This window comes from Nymphalis io, chromosome Z, assembly GCF_905147045.1.
Source record: "Nymphalis io chromosome Z, ilAglIoxx1.1, whole genome shotgun sequence".
Classification (NCBI taxonomy): domain Eukaryota; kingdom Metazoa; phylum Arthropoda; class Insecta; order Lepidoptera; family Nymphalidae; genus Nymphalis; species Nymphalis io.
The window spans coordinates 7,867,381-7,890,670 of NC_065918.1; the positions used below are offsets into that span (position 1 = coordinate 7,867,381).

Here is a 23,290-nt window from a genome sequence, read left to right on the forward strand (position 1 = left end):
AGAACCCAGACAAAACGACTGTTACGTACCGTCACATTGTTGTCTCGTTTTAAAAACCACTAAACTTTTACATCTCCACAAGACAGATCAAATACGTTTTTTTTCCATTTTCTGATGTATATTTATTTATCCCAATGTATTACGATACTGCAACTTGTGTTTTTACATTAAAAATATTCATTATTGACTTGTAAGTATGATTATGTAATCTAAGTTTAAATAAAAAATGTGTACTAGTAAATAAATTATTTTCCATTCTATTGTTAATAACAATAATTAATAGGTTATTGTCTCATTTTTTATAGAATAGGTAGGCGGACAAGCGTATGGCCACTGATGGTAAGTGGTCACCAATGCCCATAGACATAGAACTATTAACCATCGCTTACATTGCCAATGCGCCACGAACCTTGGGAACTGAGATGTTATTTGCCTTGCGCCTGTAGTTACACTAGCTCACTCACCCTTTAAACCGGAACACAACAAGTACTGCTGTTTTGCGGTAGAATATCTGATGAGTAGGTGGTACCTACCCAGACAAGCTTGCACAAAGCCCAGCACCAGTAAGATCATTCAAGTGTGCGTATCTAATTATCATTATACTACTTGGATCATGAAATAAAATGTTTGAACTTGTGGTTAGAAAAACTACATATATCCACATATGTATATCTAAAATCAAAGTAACTCAGTTCCCTTATTTTAAACAGAAAGACTTTTTGCCTGGCGGTGTTCAATATACACCTACTTTATTTGACTAATGCAAATGATTTAGTTGTAGTAGTTATACTAAAATATTAATCGAAACGTTTTTTTTGGTTTTATTCAACAGTATTTTAGTAAAAAAGAGATTTTATCGCTTTATAGTAATTTGGTAAATAATGACTAATAATAATATTAATGAAATAAAATTAACGAAAAACTAACACATGTATAGTCAACAAAACGTAGTACGCTTAAGTGGTAGACTGAGCTACCTTTTTTATCTCTGGAAAAACGCGTTTTCCCATCGCGAATAATGGGGAGGTATGTGGGACTCGCCGGTGTCCAAAGCGCCGAATGCGCCCCGAACTTTGGAATACCCACTAAAAAACCAACGATACCCTTTCCATGTTAACGAGGAGCGCCACGGAATCGCTTGCGCATGCTACCGTGACGCTCTGACGTAGATTGAGATACCTTTGCTAAGCAGAGATATACCAACGGACATATTACTGTTAGTAAAGTAGTGGTTAGACGTTTCATAAAGCTTTAATTTAAATGTATCTCTTAAAAGACATATTTAATAAATAAATGTAACGCTCCATTACTAACAACTTAGATACTCACTCGTTGCTTACGTAATTTGATATCGATTGGGAAACATCTTTGCCGTTTGTACTTAAACTCGGGCACTTTTATTTGTCTAATAACAATATAAACGATATGATACTCTTTCGGTAATAGTGTAGTGCGATTTTTTTTTTAATATTTTAAACAGTTAATAGTATATGAATCTTAATATTTTATAAATCGTTATTCAAATTCAGTGACATTATTTCCGAACCAAAAACATGAGAGAGAAGTATTATAACCTCGCGCTCGGGTTTACTATTGGATCAGGTTTTTGTGAAGCCCTCTAACTGTTATCGTCTTTATTACAGAAAGCCTACAAAATTGACAAATATGTTAATTTATATAGTTACACAAACAGATATTTCTATTGATAAAATTACAAAAGAAAATCAAGTATATTTTACGAATACAACTCAATAATTAATTAATAGAAAAAATATTACATAAAAGCATGCGATATATCGTAATCATGTCCGATTTTGCTCCTAGAGGCTGTTTAAATAGGAGACTAGTTAAATCCGTAGGAAATATTATAGTACACAACCCTCATAGTTCGATAGGGCTGTTGGCCTTGTAAGTCTAGTAGCTACCTTATAAGGCGACGTATACCGAAAAACCTAGGTTAGCTAGACCTAGGTTTCGACCCCCAGACCAGACAATAAAAAGTTAATGGCCGTTACTATCGAGAAACTTTGAATATCATCCCGGTGTCTAGAAGTTGGACTTATATGTAACGGAGTGCCTCGATAAATACGTAAAACCTTTATCCTTGCGACTAAGTATTTGTGGACTCACTTGGGCACAATAATCTTTCCTGTACAGATAGCTTAGTTTCCCTTGAGAATGGCCACCGTGGCCATTAACCAAAATCACAAGGAGAATTTGATATGATGGCAATCTCACATGAGCGAAGAAAAATCAACAACGTTACGCACTGTCCGAAGCATAGGGGACAAAATTCTAATTTCGGGGTACCTACTGAAAACTTGAATGCCGAATAACCCCTATTTTTTGTTGCCCAATTCAAATTTCGATTGTTATGATTCTAAAGTAATATATTACCTAATGTAATTAATATATATTAAACATTAAAATCGTTGTAAATTACCTATATTGTTTCGCATATATAAAGGCATTCAAAAATGTTGTCGTTGTTTTACCGCTTTGGCCCGCCGCCGGCGGCAAGATAAACTAATTACCTTACTACTGAAGACGACGTTTTTAAAAAGTTATACCACGTCTAAAAAATTTAAAAGGCAACCCTTGAAGAGATTTTATTTTTCGTTGGTACTCAGAAATTTAATAAAAATCGTCGAGCACGTTTTAAAATCTTAGTTTTATTGATGTAATAATTGTATTTACTGCCTCGTTGGTCAAGTGGCTAGATGTAAGGCCCAAGGCCCGGAGGCTCTGGATTCAATTCCCAGATCGGGCCAATAAAAAGCTATTGGAATTTTCTGTCAGAAAATTTTCAATAGCAGCCCGGTGTCTGGAAGTTGAAAATGTGTACACTCCAGTGCCTCGGAAAGCACGTAAATCCGTTGGTCCTGCGCCTGAGCTCTCCGGTCGTATCGAATTGCCGTCCCATCGGATTATGAGAGTGGGAATAGAGAATGCACCTGTGTTTGCGCTCACGCTTGTGCACTATAATATCTCCTGCGCAGTTGGCTAATTTCTCATGAGATTGGCCGCCGTGGCCGAAATCGGTCTGAAGGACCTTATTATTATAATTATATTTATTAAAAATGTGCTTCAACATTTTTTTGCATTCGTTTAACGTATATTTTGAATTTATTATTAACATTTCTTAATCAACGATGTTTAATTTAGATCTTAAATATTTAAATTAATTAAACATTTATCCTTTAAATAAAAATAAGTGCGATTCAAAATTTAGAAATAACTGTAAAAAAGTTAATCGAGCAAAATAGTAGCAAGATTGCAAGCAGCTGCATTTTCCCGTCGCAATTACGATATTCTGTACTAACGTTGAAATATCGCATTTATATATAATAGACATAAAATGACTATATTTACAATTTGTATTTTTAATGCACAAATATTAGTCATCCATTTTTTTACTTGTATCATACAAGTCTTGACTTGATAAAAACTTAAGTATTAAATGCTATATTAAGTTAATTCGTCTTTGTTTTAAAATTGATTATCTAATAGCCGTAATTTCATTTAAATCTGTAGAAGATATTTTTCAAACAAGTTAACGAACGAAATTTTTAAATTTAATTTAACTTATATAACTTTTGAAGCCATGTCAAGTTTATCAATCAAAGCAGTTGCAAATAATACTTTGTAAGATTTGATTCAGACATTGACTTTAAAAACATAATAACGGATCCAAATGAATTGGAACGCTAGATTTGGAATAAAAATAAATTATATTATGTGGTATTTTTTTTTGTATATATATATATGACGTTAGTAATTCATTTTATTATTCTTAATGGTAGTTAGAATAAGGCGTGGTAAAAACTTCTTAGACCAAGTCCATAAAATTATTTTAAACTACCTACTTTTAATACGTAGAATTATGGCATCGGTATCGTTTAACATGCTAAAAAGTGGTCATTTCTTACCATAAAATTACTTTACTTATTTTAATTTAAGTTGCAACTAAAATACTAATTCGACCAATTGAATACGAGCTTTAAAAAGTTTTTAAAATTTATTTGACATTACTTCTAAATTATTAAGTAGTAACCAGTAAAAATACAAAATACTCATCTACATGTAAATACTGTTTTATTACAGCTTCTAGTTTTTTTTTTGTATAAATTATAGCAGGTTAAATAAATAAATTGTTGAACATACACGTATTTGTTAACAAATATAAATAACAAAATGGCTACTCTATGTATATAGACCGCGTGGAATGCTTGCAATAATTCTAGCAGCATTTTCACTTTATATTTCAATATTTGGCAATCAAATTAGTAAAGCTAACAACCCTGTCCTAAATGAAGAGCTAAGATGGCACAGTGGTTAGAATAGCCAAATCTTGACCAAACAGAGTGGTTTCAAGCTCGGGCAAGCTCCACTGAATTTCATGTGCTTAATTTGTATTTATAATTCATTCGTGCTCGGTAGTGAAGGAAAATATTGTGGGTAGCTCGCATGTATTGGATAAAATCTGTCGCATGTGTAGTCACCAATGTACACTGGAGCAGCGTGTTGAATTAAACTCCTAACCTTATCATGGAAAGGATACCTTAGGGCAGTAGTGAAATGAGCGTCACGGTAGCCTGCGCAAGCAATTCCGTGGCGCTTTTCGTTAAGACGAAAGGGGTACCGCTGGTTTTTTAGTAGGTATTCCGATGTTCGGGGCGCACTTGGCGCCTCGGAGTGGACCAGCCCACATACACCCCCACTGTTCCCGTGGGAGAAACGCGTAATGCGTTTTTCCAGCGTTATAAAAAGGGCAGCAGTGAAACATAGACTAGCAGTTACTTTACTTACTACTAACACACACATATGAAAAATAAGAATTTTGTACCAATCAAAGTTAAAAAAAGCCAAAGTAATGTTTCTTATTATAAATTATGTTAATTAACATTGTAATATATTCTAAATTTTAAAATATTAACTATTGTTTCTAGGAAGACGTATTGTTATAATCCAAACGATATACAATAATTATGAAATTATGTTAAAAATATGAAAAACGTTAGTAATTGATTGTATTAAAAAATTAGAAGAGAGAAAGCTTGATCATTACACTGCTAGCTAAATAATGTCTTCATTTGCAAAACTTCAATCGCCTGTTGATTTTCTAAAAATCTCATAACTTCATAGCCGTGTATTACCAATTAAAACTTATTAAACACTGATGAGGTCAAAATATCGTATATGGGTACAATAATAGAACATTAAAAAATAGCCGCATTTTCGTCGAGTTGTAAAATATTTTAAGATAAAATAACATGTTAGATCTCTAAATATAATCAAAGCCAAATGGAATCCCTCTTTGTGATTTTGAAATCAGAATGAATTTGACCAATCATTCAGTGAATAATAAAATCTATAAGTATACCTATCATATTGAATGTCCAGAACAGAAGCATGTCATGAAATAGTTATTATTAAGATCACCATTTATGTATTACATACATATAAATTTAGTAGTCTAGTACATAATAAAATAAAAATATTCCAAATTAGTATGTTAGTATAACGGCATTTATTATAATTATTTGATTGCTTGCATCATACCTGTATAATCTTTATTACATTTGCCTGCGAGTTTGTTAAAATCAAAATACATTATTCAAGTAAGCTCTTTTGAGTCGTCATTAACCCTATATTAAATTTAAAACTACTGCTTCTTCAGAATCTAACTCTAGAACCGAACTCTCTAACTCAGAATATAACGCTAGTTAATTGAAATAATTGTTTATTATTTTTCGTATTACCAAATCTTGAACTTCATCAAATCGATCTATTTTATTTGTTGTTATTGTAAGTATGTCAAAACAAATAATCATATATCAAAATATATTAAAAACAAGACAAAAATTGTTGTGCTGTAAGCGCACGAAGATATATATTAACATTCGCTGTCGAATCCTCTGCTAATTGTTATAATATAATAGTAATATTCAACTTAAATTCATTTGAAATTTCGTTTTCCTTCCCAGTTTGAACCAGCGGTCCAAGCGTTGAATAACCTAGGTGGTCTCAGCTTTTACGTAACGTAATGATACAGATTTTATATAATAGAATTAATGTATTGGGGAAAAAAGGTTTTTAAACTACATAAGCGTTGCATTATTTTGAAGCGTTGCGTTGAATTTATTTTCATAGTCATAGTTACAAAAATAAAACTAAATGTTATACATACTACTTAAAATAATTATGCAAAATTATTTTCCATCGTTGAAGAGAGTTTAAGAGGTCAACACAAAAGCGCTATCCTTACTGTCCTATAGATGCTAACGATAACGATATACCAGAAACTTAATTATTTTAAATGCGGAGTTTTGTAAGTAATCTCTATTGCAGTATAAAATAAAAGCTTATTTTAGCTGTTGTACCTAGTAATTTTCCATTTTAATATATTCATTGAGAATACATAAACGCCAAAGCGACTAGATATCAGAATATTTAGTTCATTATCTGCAGCTATTCAATGGGAAAATTCATTGAATATCAGCAAAACACCACCTCTCTATATTAACCACTAAAACAAGTAGATAGTAGTAATTATGAAACTAAAAAGTACCACAGTGTCGGCACCGTGAAGACCATAGACTAAAGTTATAATGATATTAGTTTATGTATTAAGTATATTTTTATCCTATCCATCGGAATTTTTAACCGGAGAAATTCATATGTTAGCCTTAAGAAAATATATAACCGTGATACATTTTGCTACTTCACAATTAAAACATTTTAAAAGTTGATATATATTTTATTTAAATTGACTATTATTGATTCTAAAGGGCATCCTGATAAAATTATCTTAAAATTAGCGGAAAAGAAAAATATCAACAATTTACCTATAAATATGATTCAAAATTTACTAAATACTTATGTACTACAATTACTAAATACTTCGCAAGTAATAAATGTATGACAGCATTCACTTCGATTAATTTCACTGCTAAATAAATAAGTCGAAGTAATAATGCTGAAAATTCTATCGCATTTCCAATTATACGTGATATGGAAATACTGGAATTGGCGTTATGAAAGGCTTGATTGACAGTACATCCCTCAATTAGCTACGAGTGCCAATTTTATAATAATATATTATTATAAGTGTGGTTGAAATTAGATCACTCACGATTTAATTAACGTTCATAACCATACAGTCACAATCAGTTAGTTTTAGGTTCTAATTTTAATTATGAAGGTGTCCGTAAATAAGCTAACGTTCAATGAAAATATCCGAATAGTTTGTCACTACTGTCTTTTTTAACTGTATATGGGCTTCGTTAAATTCATATTTTCGGTTCAACATTATTATTGTTAAAATAAACTACAAGGAATTAAAAAGTATTTTTTGTTTAAGTATCTAATTTAATTATTTATTTACTGAAATGTTTAATTATCTAAAACCAAAATTGTATTAATTTAAAGCTTTACCAAATTTTTATATCTCTTTAAATAAAATATTTTAATGTTATTATTATTAAATATACTAAAAATCGTTTTAAATGTTTAGTGTAAATTAAAATGTTTTGAAAATTGCTCCAATCCTTAATGATTACCGATAGTAACTTTTGGACTACATTTTAAGCATAATTAACATATTTTATGTTTGACGATCTAAAAAAGCTTTACAATTTAAAGTTCTTATAATGTTTTAAACAGGAAGGAACCGCAGTTACTAATCGAATTTATTATTTATAATCAAAAACAAAGAAACATAAATTTGAAAATTCATTAAAATTAATATTCACAAAAATAGTTTTAAATCGGAACGTTTTTAACTTTACATGTGTTTCTTGTTTTACAAAATAATTTCAAACTAAAGTATTTAGGAAAATACCGACCGTGGTAACTGTTTCTCGTTGTTTTATTTCATTTTTTTGAGCGTACAAATGGTACATTTTAATTACCGAAAATACAATTTACTCACGAAAAAAAAATCATATAAAATTAGGGATACAATAAAAATTGTAGAAACCAAAAATATAACATATACTAATTCTTACCTCAGAAGAAAGGGACGAGCGAACTCGCGAGTATTAACTTTGGAAGCGCGGCAAGACACGTCTGGTCTCAACGACGTCCGGCGCGCGATTCGCAGATAAAAACAATGGCGTCATGCAAAGACGGGAGAGGCGTCCCCGCCAATCTGTTGATTCGCGCATGAGCCGTATAGCTACCTGCTATGGGGTGCGAAGTACATTTGCCACCTCCAATATTATGCCAACAGACATTTCAAGCACATTATCTATTATAATATTTAGCATTTTTATAAAGAGATATTTTAATAAAATAATATTTTTTAAATTGACGTTTTGTTATATATCGTTATATATAGTCGTATAATTAAGTACAATATTTGTTATATAGTCGTATAAATTACATTAAATATTTTTTTTTTTTTTAATGTTATTAGACACAGTTAGTTCACAAGCGACGACGTACTGAAATTTTATCGACTAATCCTCGTGTTTTAGCTTTCAATATCTAAGTAATTTTTAAACATTAAAATGTATGATATGGAAATAATAAGATATATCATAAAAAACTTAATCATAGTATATATTATACGAGAATGCGCAATAAAATGCCTTTTGACTATAATGTATATATCGTGTGATAAATTGTATGTATTGTGCTTATATGTAATCATGTATACGGAATGCATTATCTCCACTCTAGAAGATCGCCTACGCTCAACACACAGTTATCAAATGATGTCTTACATTGCTTGCCACTTGCTAGATTAAGCATCAACTATAACAGAAGCCTTTATTGTTTCGTGACATGTTGTGCAATACAAAGGGGCTAACACCAGTGCAGAAATGAGTATACACATATGTATAGTCTTAACAATATTTGGTTCAAATATTTTATTTGAAAATGGGATTATCTATCGCATGCGATTTTGTGTGCCTTCGTGGATATACCTCATAACCGGATTATGAGAGACAGTGTTATTTATAAAATACATTAAAATCAGTATTTCATTTTTTTGCACATTATTACAAATTTACTTTAAATAATATACATCGTGTAGGTATATTTTTTATGTTATATCATATTCGGGTTTAGCCGCAATCGCACATTTTATTACTTTACCCAACTTTTCAATACAGTTATACCTATCGTGGTCACGAACTATCCTCAGCTCTCAGATCTAGTCAGTTCGTGATCATCAAGGCAACGATCAGCTATAACCCAAAAAAATATTAAATCATAATGATTTAATATTTTTTGGGAAAGTGGAGCATAGTGGATCAGATATTTTAATGCCTCATTTAAATTAATAAAAAACAATATATAAGCTGATAAGCTACATTATCTTAAAATAAAAGACTAGAATCGGAGATCTTAAGGAATCTGAATATAGGGTTGATCGAGTTAAGAAGAATAAAATACTTAATTTCATAGACTTTTATCGTTTTTTTTTTAACTTATTGTAATTAATCTAAAATTAAGCCTGGTTTAAAGGTGATTAAACTACTTTTTTTTATAAAATAGGAAGGCGAACGAGCATATGGACGAGTTATGTCCGTTGTGCCTGTAATTACACTGGCTCACTCACCCTTCAAACCAGAACGCAACAATACCAAATACTGCTGTATTGCGTTAGAATATCTGATGAGTGGGTGGTACCAACCAGACGAGCTTGCATAAACCTCTACCACAAGTAAAACCTTGATATACATACATCATTAAACCATCTTCTTCATTTAAAAACAAAAAAAAGTAACCCGTTAAACTGCATTTATGTAAGGTAAGAAACAAGACCAAAAAGAAATAAAAATGATTGTTAACAGTTGACGATAATAGACGGATACGGTAAAACCCATGAGTTTCCGCACTTAATATAATTTTCAATGTTGCAAAAATTTTAAAATTGACATAAAATTGCGCAATCAATCTGTAAATATACTATTAATTCATTCTCGCCAAAAAATATTATTTACACGTATCGTACCGTACCGCAAATATATATGTGAGAAATCAAAACTATTAATAAACATTTTTAGTCATATACGTAAAACGTATACGTAAAAAAAAAGAATCGTTTTTGAATAAAGAGACTAGGCTTAAAACTATTTGAGTATCATCAAAATGTAAAGTAATAACTGTGACGTTATCGAGAATTTTCTTTTATATTTTTTCCTATCATTGTTTTTAAGGAGCTTTACAAGAATGTTTAAAATATAATATGTATTGGATATCCTCTAACCTATTTTAATACCAAGCTTTATAAAGTTAAAATACGCTTTTCTTAGAATAAATCTAAAAATATCTCTAGAATGCATTTTATAGAGAAATTACATAACATCTCTTAGAAGCTAACGCACGTAGATCTTATTATTTATAATGTCTGCAAATACGGGGACGGTATTTGTTGGAAATAAACATTTTAAAAATAACTATTCGCATTTTCATAATAATAAAAATTTACCATTTACGGTTTAGAGTTATCATTGTGTATCGGAATTTACAATATACAATTTAAATATATCTATACCTAAACTGACATTTGACTTTTTCATAATAAAAAACTAAAACATTTCTAGAATGTTCCGTCATAAGCGCCTGCAATACAAACATATTACTAATTTGTCATTTTCTTACTACAAAATAAAACGGCGTACTTATTTAAGAAATATGGTAGTTCTTATATTGTAATTAATAATGGGTATTTATCATCACTATAATAGATATTGATAAAGGTGATATCCGCGTATATATAACACAACTTTTTCCCCGAAACAGGAATAACGAATGTGAATCGTGTACTCTGAGTGACTCGAGAGTCAAACCTTTGCAATGTTTCCGTAACAGCCTGTGAGTGTCCCACTGCTGGGCTAAAGGCCTCCTCTCCTCTTTTTGAGGAGAAGGTTTGGAGCTTATTCCACCACGCTGCTCCAATGCGGGTTGATGGAATACACATGTGGCAGAATTTCAGTGAAATTAGACACATGCAGGTTTCCTCACGATGTTTTCCTTCACCGTAAAGCACGAGATGAATTATAATCGCAAATTAAGCACATGAAAATTCAGTGGTGCTTGCCCGGGTTTGAACCCACGATCATCGGTTAGGATTCCCGCGTTCTTACCACTGGGCCATCTCGGCTTTGCAATGTTTACCATGTTATTATTACTTAGTTACGTTACAATATTCCGTATTTCTATTATAATATTATTTGTTCCCGATGCTAAACGATAATATCATGCTTGTTACATAAAACCGCTTCATTTGTCTGGTGGCTATGACTTATGAGTGTATAAGGCTGTAACCAGAAGTCCTGGATGTAATTAGAGGTAGGACCAATGAATCGATGATCTATTTCTTTTTATTAAATATACCTAACGCTGTAAAAATCAAGTGTAATTGTTTTATGTTTTCGACATTTTGTAACGTAAGTTTTAGCGAAAAAGGTCGTTCGCCAAATTTGTATACTCTATATAAGTGCATTTTTTTATGAAATAGCTTGGTGGACGGGGAAATAAACCACTTGATGGTAAGCGGTTACCATCGCATATTAACATTAGCACTATAAGAAATATTAACCAATCCATACATTGCCAATGTACCACCAACCTTGAGAACTAAGATATCATATCCCTTGTGCCTGTAATTATGTACTGGCTCAGTCACCAATTAAACCGGAACACAAAACTGCTAAGTATTTCTATCTTATGATGTGTGGGTGGTAGGTACCACCCACATCTGGATAGGTATCCAGACGAGCTTGCACACATTCCTACCACCAAGTAAAACTGATTATTTTCTTATATTTTATTAATATAATAAAACATTTTCTTTTTTGGTATATGAGGATACTACTGTTATTCCATAATTTTTGCATTAATACGAATTCGAATAATACATTTTGGTATGTAAATGATGTAAGGTACTAATAACAATAATCATTCGACAACAATATTATTTCATGAATAAATTTACATAGCGTAAATTATTTGTATTATCTAGTTCGTGTGTTCTATATCTACTTTGTACGTTACAATAAACATATCTATCTATCTGGTTTGCATTTTATTAAACTAACATTATGCATGTTTAAAGATAAACAGTTACTAAGTGAAAATATATAATTTTGTACAGGGGGAATATAATTAAATGTAAGGCTTCCCACAATACAATTTAAGCATGTGGTATTCCGAGTCATTCGTTTACGTCATTTTTTATGTTTTATATTAATATAAAAAATCGATATAATATTATAATATTAATAAAAATCGAACATATGAAAATTCAAACACAATTCTGGAAAGATTTTGTTTTAAAATGATGTCTTTAAATCTGCGATCTATGTTTAATACTTTCGTATTATTATTTATTTCGTATATTATTTCGTATATCATTGCTCAAATACTAAGCCCATTTATTTTCTATTTACTTAAACATTAAATGATACTGGTTCTTTTTTTACCAGATTCTCAGAAGAGTAGATTAATACATAGGAGGAATTGATGGTGAGTGATAATCGTTGTACTTAGCACTAATAGAAGTATGAAATGCTGCTCACATTGTCAATCTATCCCTATCCTACCACAGGGAACTGTTATTTTGGTAACCATTATATTTTTATATAAAGAATTTTTAAGTGTGAAACAAAAAATAAATTGTCATCTGTGTGTCTGTGTATAAAGTGTATATGAATTCAAAAACTGTGTATATTGATAATGTAGATTGATCAAGTAATTAGTTCCAGATTCAGATCCAGTTCAATCGAATTTAACTGAAATCTGAATTTGTTCCGTGAAAAATAATAAAAGAAATGCATTTAAAGTCGACAGAAGTGCTCCATATTAATTTCAAAATATATCTTGCTTAATACGTTTTAGAAGAAAAATCAATTATTTTTTAAAATAAATGACCCACAATTAAACTCCAGCTAGCGGACTTCTATAATTATATGAAAAATAAAGGTAATTGTGGTTATTATATCTTTTTTTTGTTTTTGGAAGATGCTGAGTGAGAAAGAAATTTTAAGACGTTAAGTAGGAAATTAAGATGTTAAGATCCCTGTAGTTTTCACTGGCTCACTCACTCCTCAAATCGGAGTATTGCCGCTTAGCGAATATGTGATGAGTGGGTGGTACCTAGCCGGCGAGCTTACACAAAGTCCTAGCACCAAGTCAAAGTATAATATCTATCGACAATCCAATTACTCAGCTACTTGCACCTTAAAAAGCTTGTTGAGTGCTTCCTCATTATGATCCTTTTCCGCTCGTCGTGCACTAATTTATAAAAGGGTCTGATGCCTGAAGGCTACAAACTCTAACATTAAAATATTTTTAATTAATTTTTCAAATTTAACATATTTTTTATATTTATGACTTATAAGTTTATATTCTCAAAGTGATTTAAGAGCATTGTTTTTTATAAAATATACTTGAACAGGAATTTGGCTTTAATTCTTTAACATTTCTTTTACGCAAGGTTAACCCTCAGAATGGTATTCGGACCCTCTTGGTACTAAGCTATGTGGAATTTTTACTCACTAAAAGCCCTGTGATGGGCGACCACGACAAACACCGACGACCGAGATTGTTGCTTGATCGTTTTCGTATTATATTAGCGTTACTATCAATCTATTTTACTCCATTATTCCCTTTGCGTGTAATTAAATATTTGAATGGGTATTAAATGTAATATGTTACCACTCGTATTTATATCATAAAGCTCCTTCTGATCAGGAGTCAAATTATTTATAAAGAAGAAGCCACAAGTATAAGTATTTTAACAATAGAACTGAATAACGTTTATTATTTTAGTAAGTGTTTAATCGTTTGTGCATCCTGTAATATCGTGTCAAATATACCTCTAGGTAACGATAACTTAATTTGGATTATCGAGCTAACGTTCGGTATCGCTGATTCTTATCGATAACCAATATTCAAGTCAAATTATTATTGAAAACTGACTGTTGCACCTCTGTTTTCACAATATGAAAATAAATTAAAAAAAAAAAAAGCAATTTTATTATGAACAAAAATTTGTTCATAATAAAATTATATTTATTTATTTTCACTTTCAGTAGAATTAAATATGTTTTATTTAGTTACTAAACATAACTTAAAACGTTAATAACGAATCCGCACCACAATATCCGATATATTTCACAAAGTGAATTTATAAGCTCTATGGAACCTAGGTATAGTATTTACGTTCATCGAATTTGACTAACTGGTAATCCGAGAGGGAATTGAATTTAAGCCGGCTTTGAGCTTTGCTTCATTAAATCGTCTGTCTATATGTCATCGATCGGATGACTTCGGAAACCAAGTTTTTCAATTACTTGAAACCAGTTCACGTGGTTAAGATTTGTACTGTATTAATTAAGGCATATTTCATGTGTATTTTGTATTTTAATACTACACAATAATATATAATATTAGTATACAATATGTCCCAAATTTTGACGATAATTGTAATCCAAGGTGTATCATGGCTATTTTATGTTTATCTTAAAAAAATGATTTTATTTTTAAGATACAATATTTAGTAGATTTTATAAAAATCTGTACTTCTTTTAAGTACTGTATCTACTTTTTAACGATATTCTCAGTATGCCACACGTTGACTGTAAACCCAAACCATGGTAATCATAATTTAAGTTTCACCAACTTTTAAAACAGTTCGTCATGGTAGCGTATGCGTATAGCGTATGTTTTTTACAAAGTTAAGCGACAAAGTTAGCTTAAAATTATCTGAATATTTTCACTTAAATTCAAAGCAAAACTATTTCTAGTGCTTAAACTGCAGTTATGCTGGTGTTATTTGAAATTGTAATCAATAGGAATGCACTAAGCAATAATTTGGGCTATTTTGATCTAAATGATTTCCCAATATTCAACTGCATCTAATCGAGTAAATTAAAATGTAATTATTTTATTACATAAAGACTAATTAATATCTAACAAATAAATTAATTTGATATTTTTGTTTCTTTTTTTTTTATTTAGACTTGTCGCTTTGTCTGAAAGAGCAAAATGGACAAAAAAGGAATCTGATTCCTTAAATATTATCGTTGGACAAAGAATGTAATTTCTGTGGTTATTTTAAGATAGCTATAGTAACGTTGGTTTTTTTATCATAATCCTATACAATATAGCATATTTAATTATTTTATATCTGGTAATTGAATATCCTGTAAAAATACTGCCAGTATGTAAAAATAAAGAGTATAATTTTATTAAATGGAATAAAGTTTTGGGGCTATGCGGGCCGCGTCTAATGTTGCTGCCAACTCATCATTATGTGAAACTTGAAAATATCCACATTCAATATTTGGATCTAGTTTTCAACTAAGCTAAATTTTTGAACGGAGATAAAGCCAATAATACTATGATTGATTCTGACCTTGTCTTTTAAAAAAAATCTTACAAACCAATGCGGAAATTAAAGAAACTTACAGATGATTTTTATTTCATCAATATCAACCAAATATGATAAAAAATGTTAAGCTATGTGTGTTTTGTAATTTAAAAATAGAAATCAAATATACAGATAAATATACTTATTTTTGAAGAAATTAAATAACATGTCTACTTGATGTTTTTTTTATATTACAGGCAGGCTGGCGAATGAGCAACCGCCGCGCATAAACAGTGGCGATGTAAGAAATAATAACCATTCCTTACATTGCCAATGCGCTACCAACCTTGGTAACTGAGATGTTATGTCCCTTGTGCCTGTAATTACACTGGCTCACTCACTCTTCAAACCGGAATGCAACAATACTTAGTATTGCTGTTTAGCGAGCCTACGGCCGGCAGAAAGAGAGAGAGAGGAGATAGGTGTGAGAATTACATCAATCAAATAACGAAAGAATTCAATCTATGGTGCATAATACCAAATTAGATATATAAGAATTTTATATAAGACAAGGCAAGGTTTTATGCAAAACCCTTTAAAACATTCTTAATTATGATAAGATATTACAAGACATTTGCGTACCGACAATGTTATTTTAATCATTCTATTATGAAGATTTTGAAAGCAGTCGAGCCAGTTGACTGTTGGTTATGGCATAACGGAAATGTTAATAGAACATAGTGAAATAACAGCCCTAAAGGCACCACATCACCACTGCTGGGAAAAGGCCGTGTCTTCAAAAGCAGAATGTGGAACTTACTCGACATCACTGCTCCAGTGCGGGTACAGAACATGAGCACGAATTGAAACTAATTAATATAATAAATGCAAAAGCAAGTTTGGTTATAACGCGTTCACGTTTTAACCGCTCACCGATCATCATGAAACTTTGCTTGCGCGTTGTCAGGCGTTGAATTATAGTCTTACTGAAACATTTTTGTCAACGATTATAAAAAACTTAAATCGAAGCAGTGCTAATCGAATTGAATTAGATTCACATTTTATTGGATTGGAAAATATAAATTAAAGCTTACGATAATGTTCACATACCTAAATGTCGAAAATTAATGTTTTGTGACTTTTAATTATTCTCTTTTATCGATAAAATATTACTAACCATATTAAGTAATACGAATTATTATCAAGATTTTGACATAAAAAACGAAATTTTGAAATCATTGTAACTAATGTTATATTCACTTGATTTCTTTATTACACATTTAAATATTTTATATATATTGCCTCCGCTGAAACTATTTCTACTATATGGACATGTCAAGACATTTGTGTCTCTTTCAGAGAATTTTAATGCCACACTGCTGTTTTAGATAACCTTACATTGGTTACTGAATAAAAGATAACGTCGGGAAACCTACGCGAGTCAGATGAAAGCCTTTCAACGACATACGGTTTTAAATTAACATTTGTTTTGATAACGAGTCCGCTGTAACTTTCTCTTAAAATTAGATTGCTATGCAAACTAATCTAATTTTTTGCTGCTATATGCGTCTCATAATTTAAAACATACGCAAGGTCCCTCCACTGCAAGGCAATTTATTCCATACGTCGGTTCACATTCTTAGAGTGACTTTGTTGACTTTGTTAACTCATTTATTATTCCATCCATAAAGGCTTAATAAATAACGCATCCATACATACGAGTATATAGCATTCAATATGATATTAATGTGCTATTAAAGATGACGAAAGATACAAATTTAACTACAGTCGAATAATGTAAAGTAGATAATGTATGTAATTTTTATTAACAACAAATTTTCTCAACTAATCTATACATATAATAAAAATGTAACTGATCGTTGTCTGTACATGGAAGATATACGAGTAAAACTATTATCTGGGGCCTTTATTAACGATTATTAGAATTTTTGTCTGTTTTTCTGTGTTTCGTTTGAAGAAAAATATATATTATATATTTACTTAAATACCCCGGTCATCTATCCACGCCTTTGGTTGTCCTTATAGCAAGCGTACGAATTTATTTTTTTATTCTATCAAACTTCTATTTAATTCACTGAAAACTTTATTTATAATTAATAATCAAAACACATCTTCGTAAACGGTTGTAGGGCTCGCACAAAGCCAGCAATACTTAATATTATTGCATTCCAGTCTGAAAGATGAGTGAGCCCGTGTAACTAAAGGCAATAACACCTTCGTTCCCACAGTTGGTGGCGCATTGGCTATGCAAGAAATTTTTAATATTTCTTAGATCGCCAATGTTTATGTGGTGGTGATCACTTAACATCAGGTGGCAAATTTGTCCGTCCGCCTATTTATAACATAAAAAATGACGTTTGCGGTGTTTACTTTTGGGCCTACAATTACTAAGTTACTCGCAGAGCTCACTCTGGAGCATGCAACATGAAAACTGTCCATGTGATAACAGTTCTCACTAAAATCAATGCCGGCCATGTTCAACGACAGGCTTGAGACTTTTGATAAACTCTGAAATTCGAATAATTTATACTTCTTACTTTAAAATTACAGACTTCCAAACAATCAGTTATCATTTACTTATACTTAAGCGCGAGCGAAGCCGCGGTAAACGCTAGATTTACTTACGCACACATAAATTTAGTTATAATTAGTATCTTACACATTAACATATATATAATTACATCTATATAATAATATCACTTATATTACGAATTGCATAATAATTTTTTTTTAAATAGAGTGAATATACGATATCCAATTATAATAACATAAAAATTCTAATAATTTCCCTTGGGATCTTCAATATGGACTAAGTCACGATAGTTTCTTATAAAGAAAGAAAGTATGTTAACTAAAACACACATTATAAAGGCGAAGTCCGTAAGACTGCTTGTCCACTGCAATGATCACTAACGCTATACAGCTGAAAAAACTACCATAAACTCAACGTCGTACTGTTTTAAGCCACGTTCACACTTGTCGATCCATTAGTTAATTCTAAGCCGACGACGAATTGTCTGAAAAGACGTTGAAATCAAATATAAGATATGGAAATCGATTCAAACAAAAATAGCTATAATTCAAAGTAAAGTACAAACTCGCTAATACCCCAACTCCTGTAAAACGCGACGGGAACAAATCAACATTTAAGAGAACGAGATTCATTGAGCATAAATTAGTATCGCTGCGTAGCGTTTAGTAATATAGGTGTTAGGTAATATCTTGCCATATAACCTTAAAATATATTATTAAATGAAGTCATCCCTACTTGTATTCACGCTGCAAAGATTTTAATTATAACTTTCAAACTTTGCTTATGAAGTTAAAAAGAGCCTACAGCTGTTTATAACATGCATAGTATTATTTATTTATTTGTATATAATATTAAGTGCATATTTTAAATGTGTACATTATAGTTACTTAGTTAAATTAATATTAATTGTTATTTAGAAAATATAAAATCCAAAAGCTCAAAGTATATAAAAATATGCTTCCGTTATGCAATTCATTAACAATGAATCTACTTTTATTTAAAAAACAAAATATAACTTAAAACATAATTAAAAACTTTTGATATACCGATTTTTCATCATAAATAACAATTGAACTTTATAAGAATAATAATAATGTGTGTATAGACGAAAAATTGGTGAATCTCAGCTTGTTGGTTGGTTGAAATAATTTGATAAACTAGTTATCCGTTCCGAATGCGAACGAGAAAAAATCATACACAATATCTTTCTTTAATTTAGATGTAAACTTATATTCCAAACTTCAGATGATGAAAAATCCATTTTAGACAGGATTTCCGTAAGTCAGTGAATGGTATTTCGCTTATATGCAGATATATAGATCCTCTTAAACCGGTAAGTATCTAGCAATGGTAAGTCTCTGCTCGAAAGACGATTCCTTTTTTACCACTCATTTTCTGTCTAAATAACTACTACAAAAACTATTGTAAAAATGTAAAAAGTTTATCAAAACAATTGTTTTTTCCTATAGAACGCTTACGTAAATTAGACGGGAAAAAGTTGTGTATACTAGTCACTCAACGCAATTACGTTCGTCGTAATATTATCGAAATATTATAATTTTATGCATTGGTTAAAAACAATATTTAGATTTCACGTAAAAACGTGTAATGTTTTATTATAATATTAAAATCATACTAATTACTCATGACTCATATTAATACAATTCTCCAAAACGCATTTTGTTAAACGGATTATATTATTATATCAAACGGTTCATCATCAAATTTATGAAAATCAATGGATTAAAATGACATTGGAATGATATAGTGATTACAAGAAATAACAACCACGTTAAGGACTTCAGAGCATTAAAAAAATCCTTAAAAATACCGCAACCGCGTCCACGTGCCACGCTCTGAAGGCATATCCTTCGATATCCGTGGTTTCGATATCTAATAATTATAATAATAATGTCCTCCAGACCGATTTCGGCCACGGCGGCCAATTTCAAGAGAGATTAGCCAACTACGCAGGAGATATTATAGTGCACAAGTATGTGCGCAAACACAGGTGCACTCTCTATTCCTTAACTCTCATAATCCGATGGGACCGGAAAGAGTTCAGACGCAGGACCAACGGCTTTACGTGCTTTCCGAGGTACGGGAGTGTTCACACTTCCAACTTCCAGACTCCGGGCTGCTACTGAGAATTTTCTGACAGAAAAACCCAATAACTTTTTATTGGCCCGACCTGGGAATTGAACCCAGGACCTCCGGGTCTGCGGCCTTGTATCAAGCCACTAGACCAACGAGGCAGTCATCTGATAATTATTCAACCAATCAAATATAACCATAACATGGAAATAGGAATGTCATAAGATATAGTCGGTTTAAGTCTGTATTATGTAACGTAACAATAATGGCGTCATTTCATTGGCCTGAGCAAGCGTAAGAGGAAGAAGCAGCGAAGCGAAAAATCTCTGCGCTCATTACTCGCAACCTTGTAGCGAAATCATCTGTTTCATGACATGCAAGCAAATCGACACTTTTAATTAATGAGCACACTTTTTTATTAATAAGTAGGTATTTTCTTTGATTGAGTCGTCCATACATCGTAAGAATTTTGATTCTTGTTTCTGCGTATAAAATAGAATGTTATTAGCATTTTAAAATAAACTCAGAATTCGAGGTCTTATTTGATTTTTATTATATAACATTGACAGGAAATACTTAGGATAATGAAATTAATAGATCAAAGTCAATATACAGAAAAGACAAATGTGTAATTTACTATTTAACTTATTTAAAGATAATGTCTTTTAGATTACTTTATCTTATTACTTAATGTGAATAATTCAGAAAGGAAGATATTAAATGTGAAAAAAACACCAAGAAAGAATCAAGAAGAAAGAAGAAAATAACATACAACATTTTAAAAATAATATAAAATTGAACAAAAATATTCACCTATACTATAAACGTAATCGTAATAATATTCAAGTTACCTCAGGATTGACATATGAGATCAACAAAAGACAAGGAAAATATAAAAATTGTAACATGCCGAAATGGATCGTCAGCTTCAGCCATGACATTAAATTGTATTATTACATAAGTAACGCGAAAATTAGAAAATTTTCCATCTTTTTGTAATAGATGGTTAGCAGCCTTCATCAGTACCAAGTAATATTAATGCATATCATTAATTAATAAAACATTCCATAACCTATAATAAATCAAAAACATTTTAAATATTTATAAAGTTTTGACTACAAAAAACCGGTTTGCTCCAGTATGTAATTCTCATTAATTCAAATTAACCTTATCAAAATATTGAATAATAACCGTATAACAAAATGTAGCCTACATTTGTTTAATAAAATAGTTTATGCAATATATGGGTATTATTATTTTTATATCCATTTAAAAAAAAAAACTAAATTGAAGTAATAGCTATAAAAAAATTTTTTAATATTAAAGTTTACAAGAACATATTACCCAAAATATAATATTTATCTTATTATTATTATGAGTATAATTATAATATTCACACAAAACTTAGTATTATTTTATTACATTAAACTAACTTATTATAGGAATACGCTTCAAAGCTCCGTTTGATTTTGTTGCAATGAGTTTGGAACTAGAAATTTGTAGCACTGTGAAGCCCTTTGAATACGATGTTAATTTGTATAAATATAAAGTATATTTAATTCCTGGAAACATTCATAAACGGTTTAAAAGTTTTCTTTGGTGTTGCTTGTTGTGGTTTTGTTCTATGACTTGTTGTCGTTATTCTAGCGAAGTGATTCTATTTTGTATTTTGTATTACGAATATAAAGTAAATTGTGCTACTTTAAGCATTACCATTTAAAAATACATTATGCATCGCCGTAGTTTACCATATATATAGGAATATTTATTTTACATATCAATTGATGTGGAAAACAATATTTCACATAACGAACATGAATATGAAAAACTAAACATGAGTCAGATAATCCATATTATGTAGAACTAATGATATCGAATTTATGAGCACCTTTATTTTTGGTTTCTTTTTTCTCGCATTTACGCGTTTCCCTCACATGAGCGGGGGAGTTATGTGGGACTCAACGGCGCGGAGTGCGCTGAAATACCCCCTTAAAAACCAGCGGTACCCTTTCCGTCTGTTCAGGGGGCATCACGGGATCGCTTGCGTATGCTACCGTGACACCCCGAAGGTTCCTTCCGTGACATGACACTCTCGCAGAAGGAGACCATTTCTAACCAGCACCTCTCACTTCCGAGCATGGCGGTAATCACGCTTGGCAGCGAGAGATGCCCGCTGACTATAGCCACCAGGGAATGCTTCTAGGGCCCACACGCAGCACACTCCGAAAGGTGTGTGGTACGCCGTGTCCATTGCCGTCAATTTAAATAAGTGTGTCGCTTTTTTTTGCTAGCCTGCGAATCATGTAGGGGCGAATCGCTTTCACTATTGTCAGGCCCGCTGTTAGGCAGGGTTCCCAGGGTAGATCGCGGATTTATGAGCACTTGCATAAGGACAAAAGACGTGTTCTTTTTTCCTATCATCCGTTTCGTCTCAACAAATGTACAATATTATTATTAAAATTTAAAAACATAATATATTGTTTGAAATTTTTACTTGATCGCTACACAAGTCACAATTAATTAAGTGATTACGTGCTATCTTATTAAATCATAGCTGATAAACGTTTTAATTTAATAATACTAGGTGATAATGTATTTATTGTCTAAAAAATTTTGCTCAATGTTGTTGGTTCTATTCGTTAATATACATAGATTTGTATATAACTTCTTATTTTGTTTAACGTCGATCGAAAACAATAAAATGTTAATTTTTTATCTCATCAAAGTGTGCTGCCTTTTTAGTTACACACACATGCATTAGTATATTTTATAAATAATACACAATTATAATTTTATACAAAACACTATAATTTAATTAAGTTTTAATATATATTGTAAAATGTAGTTTCTGAGACTTGTATATTATAAAAAAAACACATAAGAAAGCGTAATAATTATAAAAAGCGATCGCTTACCATAATACTTTTGGTTTATCAATATTTACTGCATATGTAGAGAATTAACATTATTATATAATTTTATAACGATAAAGAAGTAGTAAAATAATATATTAATAAAAGTTAAGTAGTTATCAGTGAGATATCCCTATGTTATGATATGTTAATATTACTCCCTTAAATTTTAAATACGTGCATGTTTCACATAGAACCTTCTTAGCATAAAACTAAATGCAGGTTAAAAGGGAATACATTACCCTTATCATTTAAGAACCGTCGTTTTCCTTCTACATTATAAATGCATTTCCATAATTATTTTCATTGTGCTAGCACACTTCCGATATTATGAAAGATACTTTTATTTGTCATGACACAAGAAACCTAGGCTGTAATCATCTCGATCTGCACGAGGCA

The 23,290-nt window shown here is 30.9% G+C and overlaps 1 protein-coding gene across 2 annotated transcripts in view; it reads right to left on the bottom strand.

Annotated features, from left to right (window-relative positions):
* Positions 1-8,073, bottom strand: part of LOC126780709 (adenylate cyclase type 6) — a 160,991-nt gene extending 152,918 nt beyond the window's left edge. For both annotated transcript variants that reach the window (XM_050505354.1, XM_050505355.1), the window contains exon 1: positions 8,010-8,073. The gene's annotated coding sequence lies outside the window, so the exon portion shown is untranslated. The remainder of the gene's footprint in view (positions 1-8,009) is intronic.
* Between the last annotated feature and the right edge of the window lie 15,217 nt (positions 8,074-23,290).